Raw genomic sequence first — 15,420 nt, 5'->3', positions numbered from 1 at the left:
GCTGTAGACCACCGGGACACTTTAAGCCATGTACGTCCGTTCGCAAAGCAACGGGCGGGCAAAAATTAATATATTGGGAAAAAATTAAATCCATTATTTTCTCGGTAGAGGGCGGTAGTGATCGATATCTCGTAAAGCATCGATCAAACAGTTTAAAGTTTATGCTCGTTGTCTAGGTGACATTTCACATTAAACAAATTATTTTGCTGCTTTTTGTTTGCTCCATTCAGTTGTGAGTTACAAGATGCTAATAACGGAAGTCAACAAAGAGAAAATTCGGTACATTTTACATTTTTTCTTTGATAAAGGCGGAAATGCAAGCCAAGCAGTTGAAACTGTGAATGATGTTTATGGTTCCGATGCTGTAACAGCTAATTACGCACAATTTTCGGTTTCGTCGATTCCGTTCTGGCATTTTTGATGTTAAAGAAAATTTCGATCACAGAAATAATCGAAGAGTGTCAGTAGTAGACATGTTAATAGTCGTCGCATCACCCAGGAGCTAAAGATCGACCGGAAAACAGTTTTAAAAGGCTTCCGCAAAAATTTTACCCAAAAATTACGGGTTTATTTTTCCTAAAACTTATATTACACAAATTTGAAGCCTGTCACGAATCACGTTAACTTTTGACATTTTTATTCCGTATATAAAAACTATCGAGCATTCGTTACGTTACACTGCTATTATTGTGAACACAGCTGTACATATATCTCATGAAAGTGACTAGCACTTCCACAAGCCAAACCGAGCCAAGTTAATTAAAAAGCAAATGACCGACGACACCCCGTCGATCCGCCAACCAGTCGTCCAGCCGCAATGGCTGTCGAGCTGTCAAACTGTCGTGAGGTATGCGTATGTCTATGCGTATATCTATGCGCTTGGGTGCAAGTTAGTGTCCAAAGTTATATTGTTGCAACCACAATAAATAGCCGCACTGTTATATTTCCGCATAAGCGTATTCACCGTTATCCATACATATTCGTACATTTCTACATAGTACATCTTGCACACTGCTGTTTACTTTAGAGTTTGTCAAAGCCAAAGGGCTTGCGCTGCAATGTTGCTGTTGTTGAAGGTGGACTTACGGTCAATATGTGTACGTGTAGTAGTGAATGGATATAAAGGTTTGTCAAGTCATGACTGGACGCCTGCTTAACTGCAGACAGGATCATAAATAGCGCCAACACAATAATAATAAACGCCAACACAAATGGATTTATGTATGTGTGCGTATGTATGTACATGCAGCCATTCATCTATATGTGTATGTTGTGCACACATACATATGTATGTATGTATGTAAATTTTTACGAGAATTTGGATGTGTTTATGAAGATTCCTATTAACCTATCAAACTAACTTAATGTAGCATTGCCGCGGTGAAGACTACACCTGGATTGAAGTTATGCTTTGAATACATTCTCAATGATCAGTTTGAGTTGCCTTTTATTTTTACTTATTTATTTATTTATTTATTTGTAACTATAAATTATTATATTGCTCGATTAAGGGGACCCGATGATTTAGAAATTTCAAAAACTGGATTTTATGTTTTTCGATATTTCGAAAGTATAGTGTCTTGAGAATATATTGTGACATTTTCATGCGGAAATTCCCAATATTATAGGTTCTACATCCCATTAACTAGGTAGAGAGCGGTCCGCACGCTCCTGTACCTCAAACTTTATACTAAAAAAAACAGAACAACTATTCCACCGAATCGTCTGAACTTTTAATATGTTGTTCACAACATCAATGGCTAGCGCCCGTACTAGAATCATATTAATATTATTTCGTTTTTTTTTTATTAAAACACTGAAAACCCCGGATTTTTAGAGTGGCAAATTCAAAACAGCGCTATTTTCTCAAATTTTTTTTTTTTTTTATTCTAGTATAGGACATACAGTCATGGAGAGTTGGTTGGTTTAAGGGTGACCCCGCATCGGGGTGCCACATTGACCGCAAGTTGGGTCCGTTGTGTTGCCTTAGAGCTCATTATATTATATGATTTCCCCACCTAACCGAGATTTTTATTATAGATTTTGGTCAAAGATATTAATTCGTTTCGAGAATTTTATAAGAGATTCGATTTTCAGATCCGAGAGTACTGAAAGATTGTCAATTGTTGGAGAGCCTAGAAGAGCGAGTCGACTTCTGGCTAGACCGAGACAACTGCACAGCAAATGCCTGCTCGATACTTCCTCATCTTCGTCCTCGCAGTATCTGCACAGGTCGTTTTGAGGAATCACGAGGCGACGTGCATAAGTGCCCAAAAGGCAATGGCCGGCGATAAGGGATATTATATGCCTCAGTTCGTGTTTCGATAGACTTATAAGGGTTTTTGTCTGTTTCAGATTGTAAGATGGCCAGATTTATCTGGTCGTAACGCAAGTAGTTTCCACTCGCCACCTCCGATCAGTAATGCTGTGAAATCCTCGATCAATGATCATTTTACATATTGATAGTAGGGGTGGGATTATTTTCGAATAATATTCGAATAAACATTATTCGAATAAAACGAATCACTATTCGAATAGTACGGTATTCGAATAGTAAGGTATTCGAATAATGAACTATTCGAATACCTCACTATATATTCATTTACATCAGGGAGAAAATGCTTTTAAAAATATAAAAATTACATTGGCCCTTCTCATGGTGCATGTACATAAACCGATTAGTAGTCCGCTAATCTAAATAAATATTTACCAAAAATATTCGAATAGTGAAGTATTCGAATAGTGATGTATTCGAATAGTAAGGTATTCGAATAGTGAGGTATTCGAATAGTGAGGTATTCGAATAGCATTATTCGAATAAACGAATAAAAAATTCGAATAAATATTATTCGAATTACGAATACCTCTCGAATAAAAGATTTTATTATTCGAATAATTTTTATTCGAATAGTCCCACCCCTAGTTGATAGCGGAATGTGGGTTGTGAGTAAGTTTCTAACTTTTTGATTGCGCAGCTCCAGCTCTTGCGAGCTCATCAGCTTTGTATTTACCTTCGAATCCACTGTGACCCGGTATCCAGATAACTCGGACAGAATTCTGAACACTTATTTCGTTAAGAGATAAGAGACAGGATCGAATCACATCTGAGTGGGTATAAGAGGAGCTCAGTGTTAAAACGGCCTCTTGACTGTCAGTGAAAAAGCGGATATCCTCTGGGGATATTCTCTTTTCTAAGAGAGTTCTCGCAGCATACCAGATAATAAAACGCAAACAAATTTTCACTGATTTATGACATTCCGAAGTAACCTCACTTTTGTGCAAGTGGGTGAAAAAGCAGAATTGAAGTGCGAGTGATTCATTTTCGAAAATCGAAAACAGGGTACAACGTAAAATTTTTTTGATAACAAAAATCCTTTCATGGAGTTGATATACTCATCTGTCTAGACCGATAATAATAATTATTCGGCTTTTCCACCGTTTTCTACACTTTATAACTAGTTTTTACATATGGTTCCGTAAAAAAATAACCAAAATATAAAACTTTTTCATTAACTTTTTTTTCATATGTCTTATTGATAATTAAATAAAGCCATGGCCACGTTGAAATTTTTTTTTCAACGCTTTATTAATTCATGCAGTAAAATGTTAAACGGACTACCGCCTCGGTGAACTTTTATTCTGTTACCGAATTTTCGCAGATCTGCCATTTTCTGAGGGGATTTGAATTTTATATATAAATATGAGCAAAGAGGGTGTTTTTTGCACTTTTAGGTTAGGATATCTCGAAAACCAGAGCTGATAGAGCGATTCTGAGGCCAGATTTGGATTCATCGCATCAAAATCCTTCGAAAATATATAGTCCGGTTTCTGGGTCTGAGATGCTATCGGCCTGTGTTATTTGTGTGCCGTTTTCGAGCAAAATCGAACTTAAATTATTTCAAAGACGCGACTCAAAAAGACGCCGTAAAACCAAATACAGGGTATTCGAAGCTGAAATTTCTTTTTAGCATTGCTTTTTATTGAGAGCTTTATTATACATACATATATGTAGGTATTATCGGCGCGTCCATGGCTACGTCACAACCCTTAGGCTACCAACATATACTACTGTGGGCAAAAAGTAAGGTGAATTTATTTATCAAACTTCGCGGGATTAAAATTTCGCTCTAGTTTTTTTTCATGAGTTGGCAGCACTGTTAATAACATCTGGGCCAATTTTCATGTGAATGCCATTATCTATACTTCTATACTAATATTATAAAGAGGAAAACTTTGTTTGTTTGTAAAGAATAGGCTCAAAAACTACTGGACCGATTTTAAAAATTCTTTCACCATTCGAAAGCTACATCATCCACGAGTAACATGGATTATATTTTATTTTGGAAATAGGGCTTGAGATATAGGTCAAAACGTGGACCCGCCGTGTCTTTGCACCGAATTAAACCAAACTTACGAACATTGTTAAGTAAGTATTGAAAATGGGTTTCGTAAAGTTTGGTTGTAATTCGGAGCACTGGCAACGGGTACAGCGTTCTTTTGAATTGACAGTGTGAGTTACAATGTGTCAATATTTCTTTCTGATTTGGATGCCATAAGGAAAAAACGTAAGTGCAACATGTAAAAATTGTTTGTGAATTTTTTTGGAGTGGATTTTGGAACAGTGAATAATTTCTTACGTATTTTGAGAATTTAATGTGAAATCCGAATGAAATTATGTGTTCGTGGAAAAAAAATTTGCTTAATAAAACATATAAATTGAAACGAAAAATTCATGGATGATCAGGAAAAAAGACGATTGTTTCTTAGTTATTCATATGCGTTGATTTGAAATTTAAAATCAATCTTCTTTTTTCCTGATTTTCAATTTATATTTTATATTTACTCAAAAACAAATAGAAAAACAAAAAATATTGTTTATGCCAAAGCGCTTGAATAAAGAATAAAGAAATAAATAATACGAAAGTCATATATTTTCTGTTCTATACCATATCTATTCTATTTTAGTGTGCCCAGCGAAGGGGGCCGGGTTTGCTAGTCAGTAATATATTTACGCTTGTGTTTACCAATCGACCTAAAGTGCATTTTTCGATTTTTACAATGTCTGATTTGATTGAGCAGAGAAGTGCCATCAAATTTTGTTTGCGGAATGAAATTTCGGCTGCGGAAACGTTTAGCATGTTGCAGAAGGCATTTGGTGATTCGACCATGTCGCAGAAAAATGTTTATAAGTGGTACAAAGACTTCAAAGAGGGTCGAGAACGTGTTGATGACTTGGAGTGCTCCGGACGACCATCGACGTCAACAGGTGACCAGCACGTCAATAAAGTGAAGGAGTTAGTGTTCAAGTCGTCATCTAGTCGTCGGTTGACTGTTAAAGACCTTACTGATATGATCGGAATATCAGAAGGATCTGTGAAAATCATTTTGAAAGACCATTTGGGCCTACGAAAAGTCAAATCTCGTTTGGTACCGAAAACTCTCAATTTCTTGGAAAAAAGTCGTCGCGTTGATGTGTGTGAAACAATGCTTTCAGACTATCAGGACAAGCTCAAATGCATCAGTACGGGAGATGAGACTTGGATTTATGCTTACGACCCTGAAACAACCGACCAATGAAGCGAATATCGTGCTAAAGGCGAGGCCAGGCCGAAAAGAGCACGTCAAAGTCGTTCAAAAATAAAGGTCATGATGACAGTTTTTTTCGATTTTCGTGATGTGGTGCACTATGAATTCCTTCCACCTGGCCAAACTGTTAATAAGGAATATTATTTGAGCGACATGCGTCGTTTACGTGAAGCAATTCGTCTGAAAAGACCAGAATTATGAGCCAACAACTCTTGGTTTTTGCATCACGATAATGCACCGTCTCACACTGCACTCATTCTTCGTGACCATTTCGCCAAAAACTCCACGCATATCGTTCCGCACCAGAGAACTGCACCGGCTCAGTGTAAAACATTCATACGCTTCGCTTGAACAAAAAAAACAGGCCTTTGCGTTCAAACGATCGAACTTGTTCAAATAAGTTATTGTCATTGTTTATTTCAGCTCAATCAAATTATGTGCTGCGTTTTAGCTCTCCGATGTTATCACCAATCGTCTTCATAGCAGCCGTTTCGGGTATTTGCTCGTTCGGCTATACATTCATTTTTTTGAGCAAGAATAAAAGGGCTATAGAGCCAAATGAGCCGGTTCGAACACGTATGATCCCGCATGAGTTTTTGCTTGTAACTAACGATAGCAAAGTAAAAGCAAAATTTTAAAGCAAAAACATTACATTTTCATATTTGTTTTTTTTTCTTAAAACTTATAATAAAACACGAAAGAAAGTAATGTAAATAAGGAAACATTGCTGAAACCAACTAATCCTTTCAAATACGAAACGCAATTTACAGCGTACATTGTACGCCAACGCTCGAGTGCTCGAACATGTGCTATTTACAATAATGACAATTACTTCTTTGAACAAGTTTGATCGTTTGAACGCAAAGGCCGATGATAATTTCACTCAATGCTGCTTTTTGTTCAATGATTAGATTTGAGCCGAAGACATTAGATCATACGTGTTGATTGAGCTGAACTACGCGTTCGCCTGCATGAGCTGACTGCACTTGACCAAATATTTTGGTTCAATTGACTGAATGTGAGCAAGAAATTTAGCGTATGAACAACTCAAGAAAACAGTGAGCCATGCAGGTCTCTGTTCCGCAACCACCGTATTCGCCTGATTTGGCTCCGTGTGACTTCTGGCTATTCCCAAAATTCAAGAGACCACTCCGGGGAACGCGTTTCGAGTCGATTGAGGAGATAAAAGCTGAATCGAAGAAGGTGCTGATGGCTATACCGGAAATGGACTATTTGGCATGTTTCGGGGATTGGAAAAATCGTTGGCATAAGTGTATTTCATCGAGAGGGGACTATTTTGAAGGGGATGAAATTGATTTACAAGAATAAATAAAGATTTTTCATTTTACAACCAAATTCCCCTTACTTTTTGCCCACAGTGTATGTCTTTGATATAGCCAGATGTGCGACTCGAGTAAGGTCCAGAGAGCCTCTGCTGATACTTTCCCTTGAGCTCGTTCCTCAACAGCTACCTAAAAGTTCTCAACTATGCCGAGCTTCATTTTCGTTTACGTTACATGTTTGTTCTGCGGGATCGTTAATGAATTACACTAATATTTGTACATTCTAGAACGCCCTAGTTTACATACTCGTACAAGCGTAAATGGATCGAGTTAAGTAACTGTTCATTTGTTTCCTACCCGGAAGGCAGGAACTTGTTTCCATATATTAGGTGGTGATAAATGGCTATCCCTGACATACATATGTGAGTGCATGTGTGTGTGTCAAATTTATGTTTTTCTATATATCCGTATACATATATTTACGTAAGCAGGAAATCGCCTAGAAATTTATGAAATCACCATTGGCGGCCACTTTGAAATGCTGTGCTCGATTGAACGTCGACCTGCCTGAATAGTTAATAATAAAAATGAGCATCGCACGTCTGAATGTGAGCAAACACTCGTAATTTCTAGCAACATACTTATATATACATACATATGTGTGTATGTGTATGTATTTACACATATGCGTATAAGTATTGCATTTATTTATGAATTTCTTTACAAACGCTTATATACTTAGATACGTATAATTACAATTATTTGCGTGTGTTTGTGTAGGCAGCAGCAGAAGTTAATTAATAATGCAATCCACAGCACAACTCATCCAATCGACAGCACAAACTCACCCACTCACTCACTCACTCCCTCCCTCACTAGCTTTCCCGTGTGCACAAGTGCAATCATATAGTGTGTGTATACACGTACACTATCACAAATGGCCTGCGCGCTCACTATCCCATCCAATGCTCGCCTCATTCGCCCCAATAATATTAGCTGCTATACTCAAGCGTATAAATAATTTTCCGATTGATTTTCATTTCATTTCAATTCAATTTTCTTGGTGCCATAATTTCTCGCCACCGCCAGTTGCGCTAACCTCACGCGTAGCTGCTTAGTGGCACAAGCACCAGCTCATCATCTACTATTGCCAACTTTAATGGCATGCATGTGTGTGTGCTCGTACACTTTACATGTGTGATGGTGTGATTGATGGTGGGGGTACATGTACGGACGAGGGTATTCCATCTATACACGCACGTTGCAATTGTAATAATAATTTTTATTTTTATAGGTTTTTCTGCTCCTATTTCTTTTGTTTCCGTGAATTTTGCTTATTTTTATATACAAGTAAATAAATACACATACACACATACATATATGTATACATATATATGTAAGTACATAAATATTTAGGAATTTAAGTAGAATCCATGGATGTGTGGCTCTCTCTCTTTGTTTACTTATTGAATCTGTGGGTATAGTGCAAGTAAATGGCATTTCACCGCCTATGACAGCTCATCTATACTCGTATACGAGTATGTTGTCATATGTACATACCGACATGCATATAAAATCAGATAAGCATAACCCTATTGTGTCTGAAATGGTATTGTTGTCCAGACAATACATTCAATACATTCCTTATTTCAAACCTTCAGTACCGTAAAGTGGTTAAATTTAAAGTAATTAAATACATATTACGACGCATGAGCAAGTCAAGTTGGAGTCGCTCTAAATAAGTTACAGCTCACTTTAATTAGAAGTGCAATTTATCTTAGTTACGTATCTACATACATATGTAGAGTTTAATAAAGTCGACTTTTACTCATGAAGCCAACTCCAAAGTTAAAAATTGCTAATAAAGTTGTTAGCAAACTGTTGAAATTAAATAAAACCTTTAGTTTCGCGTACTCATATTTTCGAGGCGCATGGGTACGCATTTTTGGCTAAATAGTTTAATTGTCGAAAAAAAAAATGTATAAATACATGCATACATACATACATATATATATTAAACGTGAGTCCAAAATTATTGACAATGCTACGCTACTTTAACGTCCAAACACTTACAGTACAAGTAAACAACTAGACTAATTTCGGTCCGGAGACCTCAAAACATCCGTGCATATTTTAGAAATTTAATTTGGGATGACTGTTAGTTCTTGTAATCAAACAAACTCATATACTTTAAGAGTTATAGCTTATAGCATCAGGAGAACGAACGAACACTTAGTCTTAACAGATAAAAAGTAGACGTGGATTTTATCACATCTCAATAATATTTAAGATGGATTTAAATGAAATGGAGACCAAATAGGAAACTATTGCCGATCCCAGGCGAGCCAGCAGATATCTCTTCGACTACAATGACGAGATCCAGGACCAGACATGACTACAACCACTGGATCAGAAAGTATATAGATAAGCATTAAACGACATTCATCGGGAGTCTCCTACAACCTTCCTAAGCTCCCGACCTCCGAATGCCGTCATCGCAGTCCAACTTCGACACATCGCTGACGAAAAGCTTTAGCTGCCTCGTGAGACCCACGTAACTTTGCCTCAATTATTTGTATATATGTATATACTAGATTTAACCCGCGGCCCCGCTCGCGTAGGAGTAGTTTTGAGGGATTTAGGATATGTATATAAAAGAATTACAAACAATAATTTCATAGAAAATAATTTTTTATTAATAACAATAATATTACAATACATCTGTTGATATGCCTCGTTGAATAAAATCAAAACAACCAATCAGAAAAATATCCAACAAAATTATTTTTATTAATTTTCTATCTCAAACCGTTTTTGAACTTCGCATTTGGGTCATAGTTGAAAAGCTTATGCGGATTATGAAGTCTGAAGTGTGCTATAAATAGTGCGAAATAGGAAAAACTAAGATTTTGAAGCAAATATTCGATTATTAGTGACGAATGAGAGTGGCGGCGTAGCCTGGGAGCTGTGGGAAGGAAGTTCCATCATAAAAACATGCCTATAACCTTCATTGGGTGAAAATGTGAATGTATAAAAATGTTTACGTCATTTGGTGTTTTCGTTTCGTAGTGATGCGCGGACAACGTACAGACATTCACCTTTATAGTGTAGATAATTGGCTTTTACACCCTTTTCGGGTGTTTGGCAGAGCTCTTTCTCATATTCTTGGTAAGCGTCTTGGTGATGTTCCACAAATGGAGGTACCTACAGTTTTAAGTTGACTCCGAACGAAGTGTATTATAAATACACTCGGCGGTTTGCATTTGCGCGCCGAGGGATGACCGCTATTAGAACCAATTTATTCTCTAATTTTGATGTTTCAAGCTCGTGTAGATTCGAATCCCGAATGGTAGTCACGCACCAACTCATTCACTTACGACGGCCGCCGATTGGCTAAATTACGTCTTGAATATGAGATACCAACCACCTATTCACATGCCCTCTTAAACCCACTCACCTAGCACCCCTCTGCCTCTGGCTACAACTCGCCGAAAGAGCATATTTCCTGGGCCTACCGCTAGATAAGCTAGGCGATCGGTGACTATACCGCACTGGCAGGGCTTGATGAACCGCTGCAACAACAACAATGACAAATTGTTAGAGAGTAACACGCATTTACTTACGTATGTACGTAGGCACGGCAATGCCCTTTTTTTCAAAACTTTACTTACGTCGTAATTGTTTTTTTTTTTTTATTTTGGGTTTACCAAACTATAGTAATTTGCTGCATTTTTCACATAGACATTTTTTTTAATTTTTCCGTTATATGGGACGTGGGCATGGTTATTGACCGATTTCGCCGATTTTCAATGGTAACCTACCCTGAGTTAGGAGTAATATGAGTACCAAATTTCATTCAAATATATTCACTCTTACTGAGACAGACAAACATGGCTAGTCCGTCTAATATCATTATTTTGAGCCTTCTAGTATACATATTTACATGTATGTATGTCTAGATCGAGAAGGAAATACAAGATTGCACAGCGTCAGCACAAAAACTAAACCAACAAAAATAAGAGGCAAAATTAGAGAAAGCAAGCAGAAAATAATTCAGAAGGTGTGGCCAAGCTTAGACCGTTAGCCGGCTCTCAGCGAATTTGAAAGAATTAGCTAATTGGCTCACGTCATCGGGGTCATGATAGCGTTTTGTGTATGAAAAAAACTGGAATTGTGTTGGCGATTTGCGAAAAAAATCCGCACAGTCATCGCACATTGGTGTCTATGTATTGCTTTCGCTCACTCTTCCCCTTCACAAACAAGGAATTCCCCTTCCTTTTGTTCGTATATTCTTCGAACCTGTCGTCATAAAGAGTTCAGAAAAGGCAATCTCTTATTCTATCTTTCTAGGACCAAACCTGATAATCTATCATCCTTGGCCGAATTTGACGTGGTAGTCGAAGTTTTTTTCAAGTACGTTTAACCCATACATATAATATCTTTGATAACCCCTAGTGAAATTTTCCAATTAATCCTTTTTAAAACATATTAACCGTTTAACACTCAGTTTAAGAAGTTATAAAACGGTGGGATGCAACGGGTTAAAATATTATACGAAAAAATGTATCATTGAATTTTACCAAAAGTCTTCTGAGACGAAATTTAAGAAAAATCAATATTTGTACAGGATTTGCCCAGTTGGGGTTTTACTATTCTACTATATATGAGTACTTTCATTTGCAATTGGTTTGGGTCCGAAAATTGCTGTCGCACAGTGTAATCGAAGTATTCAATTATTGATTCACGAACAAAACACTTCGCACACAAAGGTTTGTTTATTTTCTACGCAGATGTCACTCAAATGTCAAGAAGTGTTCACCAAGAACAGAGTATCGGTTTGCGGACGGCACCACTATGGAATTCTCTTCAACGTTTGCCTATATCTGTATTGATTCGTTTCCCCTGCTACATGCAACTAATAAGTGCACGCGAGTACGAAAAGATGCCAGCAGTTCGAAGACGACGATGATTCTCAATCTCGATAACGCTTCAGCGAAACCATTACACATAAACTTGTACATGTACATTTTAGCTTGTGCTAATTTTTTATAAAAATATATATAATTTGGTATAAAAAAAAATCAAAGCACCAAACATTGTACAAAATTCGGGAAACTTTAACGAATTTAAAAAATATTCAAAAAGATGTTAACTTTTTAATTCAGAATCTTGCTAAAAAACCAGCAATATTAAAACACCATAAGGATAATAAATAAATAAAAGCAGCAAATCTTATGGTTGGTTTGTAAATTTTATACACTACTAAACGGAGATCAATTTAGAGGTATCGGTTTTAAATTGAAATAAAACCACGAAAATTCATATTGATTTGGCCACGTTAAATATTTTTGAGTAGAACCATTAATGACATTTATTTTTTAAAGATAATACCTTTCAAATTTTGACCGCAACTGTGCCGTAACTCGGCCATCCGCAAACACCAATTTTGAATGACTCGCTGCAGGACTTCGGTCGGTCAGTATGTCGTGAATACCTTTAGTTATGATGGCTTCCAATGCCTCAGTCGAAGCTGGATAATCCACAAAGCATTTAAAGCTTACATACCTCCACAAATAAAAGTCTAAAGGTGAGAAATTATGCGACCTTGATGGCCACTCCACCGAGACGAGAGATAAATTGATCATCGAAACGAGGACGCAGTAAATCCATTGTTTCACGGGTTGTATGGAATAGAATTCAATTATGGTATAGAATTCAGGCGCTTCAATTTCAAGTCTTTTATCATGACGCGATAGCGTTCGCTGTTCACTGTTATGTTGGTGTCACTCTCATCTTTCAAGAAATATGGGCCGATGATTCCTGCAGACCATGAGCCGCCAAAACGGTTGTTTTCAATGGATGTAGGGGCTGTTCTTGAATGGTTTCGGGTTCCTTACGGCAATTTCTGCTTGCCATTAAGCCAAAAATGGACCTTATCCCTGATCGGTTATGTACACCATAAGTTGGTCTGAGCGTGCGATGAACACTTTTCGCAGAGCGTCGATTTTCTTAATACAATTGAACGATTTGTAAACGTTGTTGAGGCTTAAGTCTTTCCATGATGAAATTTCAAAGAATTCTGAAAAAAGGTATGTATTTAATTTGATAGTAGTCACGCTTGATCTGCCAAAAAACCTCTATTGGAAAAAGTACCTCGAATCAGATCACCCTTAATATTAAGACTTATAGTATTTTTATTGAATTTTCAATTGTTCATAAAATTGGTTATAATAATGCGATTTAAGTCAAATATGCGCCGTTTTGTTCGATGACGAGTTCCCAACGAAATGCCAACTTCATAATGCCCCTCTTATAGAAGCTCGCTTCCCTATTGTCAAAAAACTCGGAGAGCCAATTTTCACAGGACTCTCTTGTGGACAACTTCCGACTACCAAGCTCGTTCGCCATGGACAGAAATGGATGGTAATCACTTGGTGCGAGATCCGGACTATACGGTGGATGCAAAAGAACCTCCCATCCGAGCTCCCGGAGCTTCTGGCGCGTCACCAAAGATGTGTGTGGCCTGGCGTTGTCCTGATGGAAGACAATTCGGCCTCTGTTGATCAAAGATGACCTCTTCTGCATGAGTGCTGCATTCAAGCGGTCCAGTTGTTGGCAGTACAGGTCCGAATTGAGCGTTTGGCCATAGGGGAGCAGCTCATAGTGGATGATTCCCTGCCAATCCCACCAAACACACAGAAGAACCTTCCTGACCGTCAGAGAAGAACCTTCCTGGCAGCTTCACCGCTTTTCGGCCACGACCGTTTGCGCTTCACATTGTCGTAAGTGACCCACTTTTCATCGCCAGTCACCATCCGCTTCAAAAACGGGTCGATTTTGTTGCGATTCAGAAGCGATTCGCATGCATCCATACGGGCAAAAATGTTTTTTTGCGTCAAGTCTTGTGGCACCCATGCATCGAGCTTCTTTTTGAATCCAAGCTTCTTCAAATGGTTTATAACGGTTTGATGACTCATGCCCAGCCCTTGGCCGATGCTACGGCTGCTACTATGCCGGTCTCTTTCGATCAATTCAGCGATTTTATCGCAATTTTCGACGACAGGGTAGTTAGTTGTTAGGGGTGTTAGTTCAAGGGTAAGATTTTTTTCTTTATGTCAGTTATTAAAAATCATCGTTTTTCTCTGAAACAAGTCTTGACAGTTAAAAAATACCTGTTAAATAAAGTTTTGAGTTTACGATTTTTCACTAAGTTTTTTCTACTTCACATCATTGGAAAATAATAATTTTGTATGGAAGCTGTTCGGCAAACCATTTTAAAAACTAATATGTACATATATACTTTCAGCTATCCGAAAAGCAATAATTTTTAAATTAAAGAAATAATCATGGGGGGATTGCGGTCTCAACTAATGGATGTAAAAATTTCGTAAGAAGAAAAAGTTGTAAAAATAAGTCACTAAAACAACAAACTTAAGAATTTAAACCTTTTTATTCATTATAATTCGTTATTGACATAGACGAACCTATCCCTGTTCCTGAATTTAGCATCGCAGTGAAACCTCTTTATTACTGGCGATATTCTCTGCAGGGCATGCATTTCTTTACATTCGGAACTGAGTCGAGGTTGACTGTTGCTACCCATTTCTTGCTATTGTGAAATGCAAATATTTTTATTCCAACTACTTACATATACGTATATGTACATACACTTGTACATTTGTATGTGATCTATTCAAACGCATTTGCAACTGATTAACACCCGCCGCAGCTCTGCCTGTCGATTGCTCGCCTGTCAATTCGTTTGTCCGCTGCCAAGTCATTTCATTTCAATTGTCTATTTCACTCTATTTTGCATAATTTGTTGCAACATTTTCTTGCAATTGTTGCTGTAGCTTTTGTAATTTTTTCTTCTTAATTCTTTATTTATTTTTTTGTTTCTTTGCATACATTCCTTGTCATTATTGCAATTCGTATGCATAAATACTTCCACTATTTCAGTTATTGCAGTTGGCGCGCCGTTTTCTCTCCACCTTAAATCCGTTTGCTTTTATGGATTTCTGTTTACTTTGATTGAAATGACTTAATTAACTAAATTACGCGCTTGGAATTCCACTGTAGTTCTGTGGCTCTTTTTGTATTCTTCTTGATTTTTATACATAGGTACATAGATACATATGAGTATTATGTTCCGCAGTATGCAGTTACTAAAATCATTTTTGTTTTTGTTTTGCCTGCACATTTGATTGACTTTATAGGAAAGTAAATCTTATATTCGCATATTTTATAGCTTCAATTGTTATTTGAGCACTGACACTTTTCGCACCTAAATGTCAATGTATCAATAACTTAGTGCTTACATACCTGGACTACACTTAGCAAAATAGTCAAATGGGTCAAACGAACTTCATAATTTTTCTTCTGAATAGCTGCATAATGTTTTATTGAGTTGCTTTATACAGTGTCTTTCGCTTCAAGTCTCGTTACGTTTGAGCGTTGCTTGAAGGAAATAGTCATGAGGGATAAGTGATATTTTTAAATGTTTCGTAAGGTAAGTTGAGTAATTTCCATTAGCGGGGAATATAAGTTTTTA

Source organism: Anastrepha ludens, chromosome 4, assembly GCF_028408465.1.
Source record: "Anastrepha ludens isolate Willacy chromosome 4, idAnaLude1.1, whole genome shotgun sequence".
NCBI lineage: Eukaryota > Metazoa > Arthropoda > Insecta > Diptera > Tephritidae > Anastrepha > Anastrepha ludens.
This window is presented reverse-complemented; position numbering follows the sequence as displayed.